This window comes from Dasypus novemcinctus, chromosome 13, assembly GCF_030445035.2.
Source record: "Dasypus novemcinctus isolate mDasNov1 chromosome 13, mDasNov1.1.hap2, whole genome shotgun sequence".
Lineage (NCBI taxonomy): Eukaryota > Metazoa > Chordata > Mammalia > Cingulata > Dasypodidae > Dasypus > Dasypus novemcinctus.
In genome coordinates this window covers 67,693,542-67,704,809 of record NC_080685.1, presented here as the reverse complement: position 1 = coordinate 67,704,809, position 11,268 = coordinate 67,693,542, and the positions used below count along the sequence as shown (strand labels likewise).

Sequence of the window (11,268 nt, the reverse complement as noted above, 5' to 3'; positions counted from 1 at the left end):
AACCTTCTGAAATCATTCATAAGCTATTGGTTAGGACGTCCTTTCTACAATAAGGAAAATTCATCTATTAATTGAATATGATTCTTGGTAAGGAGGAAAGGGAAGAAAACAGCTTCTTCCCTAATAGATCAAACGCTAGCTTAAAATTCAATTATTTCTATCAGAATATGTTAACTTATACTATGTTAGCAAGCAATCTAAAAATCTCAGTGGTTTAGCACTACAAAATTTTATTTTTCCCTCACTTTTCCAATGCTGATTGGTAGTTGTCTTTGGTTATCATTGTCACTCAGGAACATGGACTGATTGAAACACTATCTAGGCAATGTTTTCTAATCACTGAAATAGGAAAAGGGGATGTGACTTATTGTGATTAGACTCTTGCAGTTTCTTCTTGGATGTGACAACTATCATTACCACTCTAATTTCATTGGCCAAAGTAAAGAATATGGTAATATCTAAATTAAATAGAGATAAATAAATGTAATTCTACCCTGCACCCCAAAAGAGTAAAGTGGGAATTATTTGGTCACCATCACTAATAAATACTGCTATTGTCTTTGCATCAAGAGTTAGTTTTAGATATAATTTGCCATTTCTGTGCCTCATTAAATATGCCTAAAACCAGCCACCATTTTCAATCCTTTTCTTACTGAATTTTTCAGCAGTCTGTTATCAATTTTCTCTTTCTTTTAATATTCCCTTTTGTTGGACCTCAAGACAACATAATCTTCTAGTTTTCTTTCCATCCCACCTTTCTGGCCTTTCACTTCACTCTCCTGCGGGATTTCTCTTCCTCAACCCTTAAATGTGAACTGTTGCTGTTCTCAACAGGTTTTGGCCGCTACCTACTTTCCTTGGATAGCCTCCTCTCCATTGGCTTCAGTTTTCATCCTTTTGTTGATGACTTTCATATTTTATCTAAAGTTCTTTCATAGTTTGCTTGTTTTTGTTAATTGCACTCAGCACCTATTCTCACATTTTCCTAGTATGTCTTTGAGTACTGCAGAAGCTGAGAAGTTAAGAACTGCATTTCCCAGATTCCCTTGCTTATAGAGTTCTATACACGAATTAAATTCCACCAAATAGATGCACGCATTAGCAAGAGATTTGAAAGGCAAAAGTGGGTGAATATCATCTTCCTGTTGTTTTGACTGTTTCCTCTGACAAGAAACATTGTGGAAAACGGTTTCTCAGTGTTAGTGTTCCAGCTCCATGGATGTTGAAAAGTAGTATGGCAGCAGCAGTGGTGAATTCCTTTGGTTTGGGTTTCTTAATTTCTGTATCACTGGCACAAAAGTGTATGCTTGAACTGAATAACTCTAGTGGCAGCCTTATAACTCCAGTACGATGTTGAAAAGCAGTGGAAACAATGGGTCTTGTTCTTGCCCTTAGAGGGAAAACTTCCAATATCTCACTGCTGAGTTTGATGCTAGCTGTGAGTTTGGCATATAAGCTTGGCAGTTTGAAAATATTTTCTGAGTCCCAAAAAACAGAAAGACTGTGTTTTTTAACTAATTTATTCCTGTGAATGTGCTATCCTTTGGTTGCATTAAATTTGTTTGAGGGTCCTTTGATTAGATTACTTGTATAAAATCACTTTAGGGATTTTGATTGGACTAGGGCAGTGAGGTGTGACTCAGATTGAGTCTCTGTCCCCTTGGTGGGTCTAATATAAACAGAAACACAGAAAGACAAACATACAGGAAAAGGAAGCCACCATATTTAATCCTGCCATGTGAGAGAAGACTAGAAGATCACTTAAGCATGAAGCCTCCAAGAGTTTGGGCCCACAGAGCAGCTCAAGAGGAGACAGTGAGCCTGTAGGGGAAGTCTGAGATCTTGGGAGAGATCAGTGGCCATTTTGCTTTGCCATGTGCCTGGACAACAGAATCAACAGTAGTTGGCTTTGGTGAGAAAGGACCTTTTATGGCACTTTGGTTTAGACTTTCCATGGCCTTGAAGTTATAAGCCCTAAATAAATCCCTTTTATAAAAGTCAACCCATTTCTGGTACTCTGCATCAGCAACCCTTTGGCAAATTAAAACATGTACCAATATTCATGTTAAGGAAGTTCCCTTGTATTCCTAATTTCCTGAGTATCTTTATCAAGAACAAGTGCCAGATGTTATCAAATGCCTTTTCTGCATTAGTGGAAATGATCAAGTTTGTTTGTTTGTTTTCCTTCCTTATATGAATGTGGTTTATCACATTGACTCTCTTATGTTGAAGCACCCATGCATTCCTTGGATAAATTCCACTTGGCCATGGAATATGATCCCTTTAATGTGCTGTTGGATTTGGTTTTGCCAGTAAGTTGTTGAAGATTTTTGCATGTATCTTCACAAGGGAAATTGGTCTGTAATATTATCTCATGATGTCTTTATTTGACTTTGATGTCAGAGTAATGCTGGCATATAATTATTCATAGTATTCTTTTATACTCCTTTTTTTTTTTTTTGAGGTACCATGCCTGGGATTGAACCCGGGCCCTCGTATATAGGAAGCTGGCACTCAATCACTAAGTCACATTGTCTCCCCTGAGTTGGTTCTTTTGTTCGTTTGCTTGTTGTTTTTTTATTTTTATGAGGCACTGGGAACCAAACCCAGGACCTCCCATGTGGGAAGCAGGTACTCAACCACTTGAGCCACATCTGCTCCTCATAATCCTTTTTATTTCTGTGAGATTGGTTATAATGTCCCCCAGCTTCATTTCTGACTTCTGTTATTTGCATCTTCTCTCTTTTTTGTCAGTCTAACTAAAGGTTTCATCGATCTTCTCAAAGTACCAATTTTTATTTTTGTTGATTCTATCATTTTTCTATTTTTTATTTCATTTATCCATTGTAAATCTTTATTATTCCCTTTCTTTTGCTAAGTTAGGATTTAGATTGCTCTTCTTTTTCCAGTTTCTTAAGGTGTGAAGTTGAATTCTTGATTTGACATCTTTCTTACTTTTTAAAGTAAACATTTAACACTATAAGTTTCCCTTAGAGTACTGCCTTGCTTAAGTCCACAAGTTTTGGTATATTGTGATTTCATGTTCATTCATATCTAAAGATTTTCTAGTTTTCCATTATTTCTTCTTTGACCCATTGTTTTTAAAGAGTGTGTTGTTAAATTTCCACATCTTTGTGAATTTTTCAGTTTTTCTTCTCTTACTGATTTCTAACTTATTCAATTGTGGTCAGAGAAGATGCTTTGTACAATTTCAATCTTTTTTACTTTAATGAAACTTGTTTGGTGACCTAATATATGGTCAATCCTGTGGAACAATCCATGTGTACTTGAGAAGAATGTGTATTCTGCTGTTTTGAGGTGGAGCATTCTAAATATGTCTGTTAGGTCCATTTGATATATAGTCTTATTCAAGTCCTCTGTTTCCTAATTGATTTTCTGCCTTGTATTGAAAGTGGTGTATTGACGTGTCCATTTATTAGTGTAGAATTGTCTCTCCATTCAGTTCTGTCAATGTTTGCTTCATGTATTTTGGGGACTGTGTTGGGTCCATATATATTTAAAACTATTATATCTACTTTATAAATTGACTCTTTTTACAATAAATAATGTTCCTCTTCTTCTTTTATAACAGTTTTTTACTTAAAATCTATTTTAAGTAAACCACCTGTGGTGGTTTGAAACTGTATGTACCTCAGAAAAGCATGTTTTTAAAGTTAATCCATTCCTCCTTGTATGGGCCCATTATAAGTAGATTCTTTTGTTAAAGGTACTTCAGTTAAGTATGACCCACCTCACTCAGGATGGTTCTTAATCCTTTTAGTGGAACCCTTTTTAAACAAGATGAATACAGAAATAAAGAGAGAAAGCCACAGAAGAAGCTGAAAGCAATGAAATCTGGAAGAAAAGAGAGAGACCAGCAGAAGCCACCATGTGCCTTCCCATGTGGCAGAGGAGCCAAGGATCACTGGCGGCCAGTCTTTGGGAAGAAAGCATTGCCTTGATGATGTCTTGATTTGTACATTGTTCTCAGCCTCAAAACTGTAAGCCTGTAAGTTAATAAATTTCATTGTTAAAGTCAATGCATTTCATGATATCTGTTTTCAGTCGCCTAGGAAACGAAAATATCACCCAATCTCTCTTTGGTTACTATTTGCACCAAAATTTTCCCCCATCTTTATACTTTGAACCTATTTGTATCTTTGAATATAAGATGAGAATATTAAAAATACCAAAGAGGGAGTAGATGTGGCTCAAGCAATTGGGTACTCGCCTCCCACATGGGTGGTGCTGGGTTTGGCTCCTAGTGCCTCATAAAGAAGACAAGCAGATGCCACAACCAAAAGATGCTGCAACCAGCAGACACCGAAATCAGCAGATGCCACAACCATCATATACCTCAATGAGCAGATTCCACAATGAAAAGATATCACAATGATCAGATGCCATAATCACCACAACCAGCAGATGCCACAGCCAGCTGACATCACAACCAACAAACGACACAACTAGCAGACAATGCAGCCAGCAGGGTGTGGATATGGCTCAGGAGGTTGGGCACTTGCCTCCCACGTGGGAGGTCCTGGGTTCAATTTCCGGTGCCTCCTAGAGAAGACAAGCAGACAGATGAGGAAGCCATAGGCAGGGAGGGAATAAATTTTTTAAAAAGAGCAGCAAAGACTTGGAGCATACCTTTCCTCCCAGACCCCAGGTGTTCTGATGTATGTCTCAACTGCATACTCTTTTGCCATAGGCAGCTATAGTTTAATTGCTCTCTTCCAGTGTTTTACTGGCTACGTCTGCTCTTTCTCCATGAAGAGTGAGTATGGGGCAAGTGAAATAGAGACCAGCACCTTGGATCAGCCCTTCAGTCCGCAACGAGACAGGTAGGAATAGGCATAATACACCCCAACCAGAGAAAAAAGTGGGGTCTGCTTCTTCTAGACTCAGGACCAGGGACCTGCATTGGGAGTTCAACCTGCCCCTATGCTGGACCAGGGAGTGGGCAGTAGAGGGGCTAGTAAAAGTGCCACAAGATTTTCCCACCATTTTAAAGTTGCTATTTTCTGATTCAGCTTTTGCTTGATCGCTGTAAACACTTGACAGTTTCCAGAGTTCTGAGAAAGTTTGTTCTGCCAGTTTCTACTTGTTTTTCAATGTTTTCATTGGGGGGCGGGGGAGATAGGATTTTGGAACTTCTCATTCTGCCATCTTGTGATGCCAGGGCTTATTAACGTCTGTATTCTGGTTAAGGGAGCAGTACGGGTTTCGTTTAGATTATAGGTCACTGGATTACAAAAATGTCCATCCAGACTTAATTGAAACGACTCTGCATCATACAGCGATATTGGACTTTGCATCACAGAGAAATCCTCAGGTTCGGGCTAATTGCAGTAAACAGATAAGATTCAGGGATGAATGTGTTCTATGTATGAAAAAAAGTAGTACACACAGATTTGGAGGTCACCAAATTGTCAGATTTTGTCAGTCTGCTAGTTGTGCACTTGGCATTTGTTCTCCCCTTCTAAACTAAAAGAAGATTCATCTAGAAATTTTGTTGCAGAGTTTACAAATACATTTCTCGCATCCTTCGCAACTGAGTGTGACCATATTAGTAGGTTCTGCCTAACGGGATGTGAGGAGAAGTAATGTGTGAAACTTCCATTCATGTATTTACAAGCAAAGTGTGTGCCCAGCCTTCTACTTTTCTCTTTCTTGCTGGTCAAATCTGAAATAATCACTTTAGAACATGGAGGCAACACTTGAAGATACTGCTTCCCTGGATGATTTCATGATACAAACTTCCCTAGCAAGAGGGAAATAAATGAAAGTTTGTTTAAGTTACTTATCTTAGCCTGTGTTTCAGCAGCTAAAGTAGTCTTCTGTTATATGCACCTTATCCTAGTAATTCCTCTTCCCCACCACACCCCATACCATCCTAGTAACTGACCCTGCTAACATTTTCTTCAAAGCTCTTCCTTCAGTAGTCAGTTTTATTTATTTTTTTCACACTTTTTTAAGGACATCACCAGTGTATTTCAAAAGATATAAATATATACACTACAGCAACAAATAATCTTTAAAAAAGGTTCACCCCTGATTATTTACTTTTTTTTCTAACGTAAATTTAGGACTTCAATCTGTAAATTAATACACATTACTATGTATGCCTTTCCAGTGTAGCTTACCAACAAATCAGCTGAACTTGAATTTTTTAAAAAATAGAGCAGGTATGCCCTGATGGTAGGGAAGGGATGGCGAGAAGGAAAAACAATTGCAACTGTCCAGTTCACAGCAGTTATCAGTCTTCCTTGTCCTGGGAGCCTGTGGCAGGTGGCAGTGTGGCCGGGCACATCGACGCCTTGGCATGCATGAACACTAAGTCAGATTTCTTGATGGCTTCTTCACTCAGGTGCCCTTCTAGGTTTCCTGGTCCATGAGCTTGTCTTCTCTACTGTGAACATGAGTCTAGGAAATGGTGGGGTAGCAAGTCATTTTGAGGCCTGAGGGGGAGATTTTCAGCTCAGAAGTTGCTAACTCATACAGCTCTGGATCCACATCATCTAAAGGAATAATAAGGCAACTGCTACTCCACTCAGATGCGACAGATAATAGAGACTCCTGGAACTGATCAGATGTACATGTATTCATCTCTGATGTCGTGGTGGTTGTCTAACCTTTGGAAGCTATTTTATTTCTGCAGCAGATAGTGGTTGCAATGGTTCCTTGGTGGGCTCTAATAGACCCAATCCTGCTGTGTACATGGGCATGTTCATAGGCTGATTCTTATTGCATGTGAAGAGAATATTTCAAGTGTCTATTTCCAAGGAACAAAATAAAGCTTCTTGTTGCTATGGGAGCCACCCCACTGATACCTCAAGCCATGTGCGTCGTGGATATCCTGTAGCTTGGTCCACACATCCAGCAGTGCCCCACATGGACAGACATGGAAGGAAAACATACTGCAAATGTCAGAACATTTAGAAGTAAATCAAATTGTTCCACAGTTTTACATTGTTCCCCCTATTGAATGATTAGCTGTGTCGATCGATCTTCAAACACTTGAATTTTAAAATTCATCCTGTTGCAGTGTCGCAGGGCCTTGTTTTTCAATACTGTAACCTTTGCTACACACTACACTTACTTCTGAAACACAAGCCTGAATCTTTCCACCAGTATGTCCTTTGTCATCAAGACTTCTATCCAAAGATAATTCTTTTTACAGAATTCAGTTCATTGACTCTGTTAATTTCACTACTTTCTTTAATTGTTGGTGCTTCCCTGTCATTTAAAATTGCACATCCCATTTCTTTTAGTTGTACCCTTTCTTTCCTTTTTGGAAAATGTGGCAACATTTGCAAATTCATCCGCAGGACTAGGTGCAGAGTCTAAAGCATATTCAGTGCTATGGGTACAAAGAGGCATTAGTCCCTTTGAATCAAATACAGTGTTCAGATATCTGTTCCCTGAGGATCTACAGTTTCCAATAAGCAAACGCATTAGTTAGAAAATTAGGAAATTTTCACCATTGCAACTCTCTAAGGCTTGCTCTGATGAACGACATTCGTATCAGTTCTAAAATATCCTGTACAGAAAATTTGGGGTGTTCCAATACTCTCTCTGCTCCACTACTTTATTTAAATCTCCTGGACTTTCCATGCTGTCAGTGGATATATATCTAAACTTTTTGCTGAAATTATTTACTTGGTGGTAGTAGAAAATAAAACATCAGACTATCCTTTCACAGGGTTAGAAAGTTCAGCAGTTGTGTCCTTCTCATTACCACTTTTAATGGACTTAAAACTTGTAAGGCTATGTACATTTTCTGAGAAGTCATGAATTGGCATAAAATGGTTTGTAGGTACAAACTCATTCTTGGGTAGGGTATAACCTGTTGTATCAAAATTAACAAATGCTACACCAGAAGGACCGGCTTTTGAAAACCCGCCAAATTCCCCAAATTCATCATCATACTAGGCTCCACCGTCCAGTAGTGGAAGAGCGCATTCGAATGATGAATGATGTCTGTCTCCACTGTTCAACCGCTTCTAAGTTATTAATTGACACCTGGCTCATCCCGGGCCTCAATGGGCTCTGCTGGAATTGCCCGGGGGAAGAACCTGCTATTCCACATGGAGCTGGTGAGAGCGGAAGGCGGGCTGCTCACAGCCCTGTCCGTGAAGCAGTGCTGTGGACACCCACCGGGAGATTCAGTGCTGCGGTGGGACCCCCATCCCAATATCCTCTGCCCTCTTCTACTGCCACCGCCTCCACTTCGTCCTCCTCTGTGGAGACCCTTGCCCACTCCACACACTCTGCCATAATGCCTTCGGGACTCATTTTATATGTGGCCTCCTCCCCCACGTCCGCCCCCACTAACATATAAAACACCTTCTGCTGATACAATTTCATATCACATTTAATTCACTATATCACAATTTCTTTTTCTTTCTTGTTTGTCGTCTTCACCAGAAAATAACTTCTTGAGGTGGTAAGGACTATCTCTTGTTCACCATGGGTTCCCCAGTGTTTACTGCTTAAGACATAATAAGTCAAGAGTAAATAATGTTGAGCAATTAAAAGGCCCACTTCTGGACTAACATAAATTTCTTAAATAGTTTTCTTTAGACACTGCTTCACTTGTAACATGCTTCTACTTCATTGACCCCACTGTCACAGAACAAAAAAATTGAGTGTATATTTTCCTAGAATTATAACCTTAGTTTTTTATGCAGGTCATGGTAAACACTTATTTTTCAAAAACAAACAAATAGTGCATAGGTAAAAATGGAGTTGAGGAAAGAGCTGAGATCCATAATCAAAACTGATTGTGCATCTCAGTCTTATCATATATTTGCTTTGTGTAATACACATATTAGTTTTCATTACCTGATAGAAACTTATGTTCTTTCATACATATGTACAGTGTAGAAGCCAGAAATATGAGGGTAGATCAGAGAAATGTCACACTTTCAGGAAATTTTTTTAAAATGAGAGAAAATTAAGAAAGCTGTTTTGTACTTATTTTTTGTTTTAAACTCCACTTATTTTCCTAACATGTTTGCTTTAGAACTAATATGATAATAAAAAACCTGAAGGGAGAAACGGTGATCTACTAAATTATTAAGTACATGATGAATACTAAGTATTCAAATTCTTCCTGTAAGATTTATTAGGAAGAGCCTTGTTTCTACTCCCAGCATTTTTCTCAGTTACGTTTTGCACTGAACTTACATTATTCAATGACAGCATTAAAAACTTATTTAAAAGTACTTTAAGGTTTGTATATTTTCATATTGACTTCTACAACAATTTTGTTTAGACAGATGATCTGCTTTTATATTAGAAAAGCATATTTTGTTGGACTAGTTAAATTATAATCAAGAAAAAAAAATCAAGTCTTTCTCAGGAACAGGGGGTAAATAAGTGGTTTAAAAGAAAATCTGGCACATTTATTAAGAGTTAAATGATCCTTTTTCCACTAACAGCTGTAAGGAAAGTTTAAAAAAATGCAATTTAGGCAGAAAATATTCATTAATTTTGGTGCATACCTGTCCAAATTATATAGTCAGAGGAGATCATTAATTTATTACAAATTTCACATTTTTTTTGAAAGTGAAAATGTGAACAAATGAGTTTTGATTGAACCAGTTATTGTATTTGCTGCGTTAGTGTTAGTTTTGATATTACGTAGATAAAAAATTTCATAAAAGGATTTAAAATCTGAAAGAGTTGTTAAGCACTACTCTGAAGAAATCCAGGTTTGAACTGGCTGTAAACATCCACCCAGATCTGTCCAGAGGCCTGGCATCTCCTATGGGAGTATATGAGCAGTTCTCGCTTCTGTTAATGAGAGCACAAATAAAGTAGGTCATATAAACATCCTGCTCAACAGAAAATGGGGTTGCCCTAAATAGCCATAACATACTAGTTTTTATTGAAAGTACCAAAAAGAACTGTTGTGCACTGAATCATGTCCTCCACAAAGATGTGTTCAAGTCCCAGCCCTCAGTCCTGTGGATATGAACCCATTTGTAAATAGGATCTTTTAAGATGTTATTAAAGATGAGGCCAAACTGAATTAGGGTGGGTCTTAATACAATACAACTGAGGTCTTTATAAGCAGATGTCTTAGAAGTAGAAGAAATTTGGACACAAGAAGTAGGAAACAGAAAAAGCAGATGGCCATGTCACAGAGGTAGACTGATAGTTGGCAAGTCACCACCAGAACAGTGCAGACTTCAGAGAAAGCATGACCCTGCCAACACTAGATTTGGAGAGTTCTAGCCTCCAAAATTGTGAGACCATAAATTCCTGCTATTTAAGACAACCAGTATATGGTATTTGTTATAGACTTGACAAGTGAAGAAAAGAAAAGAAAAAAAAAAATGTATATATATAAAATGGCTATATATATTATATATATATATAATATATATATAAAAGCTATTAGAAAGTGATTCCAGAATGACATAATCAGTGGCAGAAGACAAGAAAAATGTGAATTTGTCGTTAAAATCCTATATAGCTTAATATATATTGAGGCATTGTAATGAAACTTTGTAACAGGGTTAAAAATTATATAGATGCCTTTGTATTATAAATAATAGCAAAAGATCAATATCTAAAATTGCTGAAATTAGCTGGATATTGCCTAAACCTGCTATTACGATGGTCATTCTAAACAGGTCTCAATCCTGTTTATGGTTTCTGAAAACTTAGCTTCTCCCTTGTGTTGATAATTCTAGAGTGAAATCACCTTTGTTTATGGTTATTTCAGAACTAGGCTCACCCTTGTGTATACTTGCCATTGTGATGGAAACCACTCTACCTTCCTGTTTATGAAAAACCTTGTGACTGCCCTCTACTCAGTACTTTCTTATCCCAGAATCTTGATCTCTGATAATGACTGTAACTCACCCAAGTTTGGTACCCACCCCACTACGTTTAACTCCTTAATGTTGAAGGAGCTTGTGTCCAGCTTTGCTCCAATTGTTCATTAGCACTCCGATTATATATTAGAATCTCTGCCATTCAGAGAAACTGATTTGAGATTGTACATCTCCAGTCTCCTGCTGGCAAATAAATCCTCTTTTCCTTTCTAGCCTAGTTTGTTGTGTCTGTCTATTCTGCCATGCCGAGTGAATGAACTCAGTCAAAGACCATGCCAGCTCCTCTTCAATTTGGTGCCTAATGTGTGAGAACAATGCTGCTCGGGGGATTCCTGGACCCCCTAGGTAAGACATTTGTGAACCCTAGCTCTGGCCACTGGAGTGTTTTACTCTGTGAGTTGGTCAGGAAATCTCTTGC

The 11,268-nt window shown here is 38.1% G+C and overlaps 1 pseudogene; it reads right to left on the bottom strand.

The window, feature by feature from the left end:
- Positions 1 to 6,259: 6,259 nt before the first annotated feature.
- LOC101443573 (aftiphilin-like) lies at positions 6,260 to 8,280 on the bottom strand (annotated as a pseudogene).
- Between the last annotated feature and the right edge of the window lie 2,988 nt (positions 8,281 to 11,268).